Source organism: Mustela erminea, chromosome 15 (genome assembly GCF_009829155.1).
Source record: "Mustela erminea isolate mMusErm1 chromosome 15, mMusErm1.Pri, whole genome shotgun sequence".
Taxonomy (NCBI): Eukaryota; Metazoa; Chordata; class Mammalia; order Carnivora; family Mustelidae; genus Mustela; species Mustela erminea.
The window spans coordinates 8,107,191-8,108,692 of record NC_045628.1 but is presented as its reverse complement, the minus strand read 5'-3'; positions in this window follow the sequence as shown (position 1 = coordinate 8,108,692).

The window sequence follows — 1,502 nt, the reverse complement described above, 5'->3', positions numbered from 1 at the left end:
TCAATTTTAAATGGAGTCAAAAGTGAAGTAAAAGAGACACATAAGACACGACACTCAGAGCACAAGTAGGCAGAGAGGCCACGTTACTGGACCTGAATTATATGATCAGGTTTTCAGTATACATGCACCATCTCTCAGATGGTGGTCATGTTAGGAAGAGTATAGCTGACATATGAGCAAGGATGTTCAAAGAGATGAAATACAAGGAATATGCCTTGGGCTGATGACACACACTCGGTCTGTAGGAAAGAGGAGAGGCCAGCCTGGCTAAAGTCGTGGCTTTCTAACTTGCTACTGAAAAGTTATGGCTTTTATCTGCATCTTGGGGAAATATATGTAAAGCCTGAATAAACCATCTGTGATGTTTCCAAATAACATTGGACCTAAAGAGGACAGAATTGGCTGCCCAGAGGTGACATCATAATGACTTCATCTTTCCATTTTTTTCCATCTTTAAGTAAAAGTCTTATCTATTAGATCTTATTTTCTATTGATTCTATCTTTGGTGTATCTTACAGGTTATTCACTATTAATATTTATTCTTTCTCATGAATTATGTCAAGGAAGTTGCTAAATCGTTATACATGCTTAACTGTTCCTATGAGCTTTACTTATATCTCAAAAACTTATAACTTATGTGTTCTTTAGACTTAATGTTTCTATCAATTTCATCTATTCTGTTTGTTAATGTTTCTATCAATTTCATCTATTCTGTTTGTTTCCTTATTTTTTTAATGGCAAAACAGACTATTTTCAAATAAATCAGGAAAGTTTTGTCATTGCTAGTTAAATATATCTTTCAGAGTTGAAGAATGGATATCTACCCATCCATCCATCCATCCATCCATCCAGCCATTCATCCATCCATTCACTAATCTAAACTATTTTCTGTGTTGATTGGGGGAATTTAAAAACTATTTGTTAAAAAGGAACAAGAGATGAGTAGGGCTGCGGGTTGTTAACAGATGGCAGAGAGAATGAGATAAACCCTAACGGGTCATTTACTTTTCTCTTCTAGCTCAGTATCTGGCACTTGATATACACTAAATAGATACCAGTTGAACAAATAAATAAGATGGAATTTGTGAAACAAAAAATGATTAGATCGGAAGGGTTTTCTCAATTTTTTAAAAGATTTATTTATTTATTTATTTATTTATTTATTTGAGATAGAGCGCATAAGCATGGGCCGGGAGAGGGGCAGAGGCAGAGGGAGAAGCAGGCTCCGCAGTGAGCAGGGAGCCCGTGTAAGACCTGATCCCAGGACCCTGAGATCATGACCTGAGCAGAGGGCAGATGCTTAACCAACCAAGCCACCCAGGTGCCCAGGTTTTCCTAATTTTATCTAAGTGAGTTTTATTCCATGATTTCATGGCTGGGGAGTACTACCCCAGTGCTTATAGAAAAGAACTGATGTCATTATTGAGCTTTAGTTCTTATTTCCTTAGGGATCATGGGTAATATATTATAGTATTCACAACCGAAAGATAAAATCACCTATA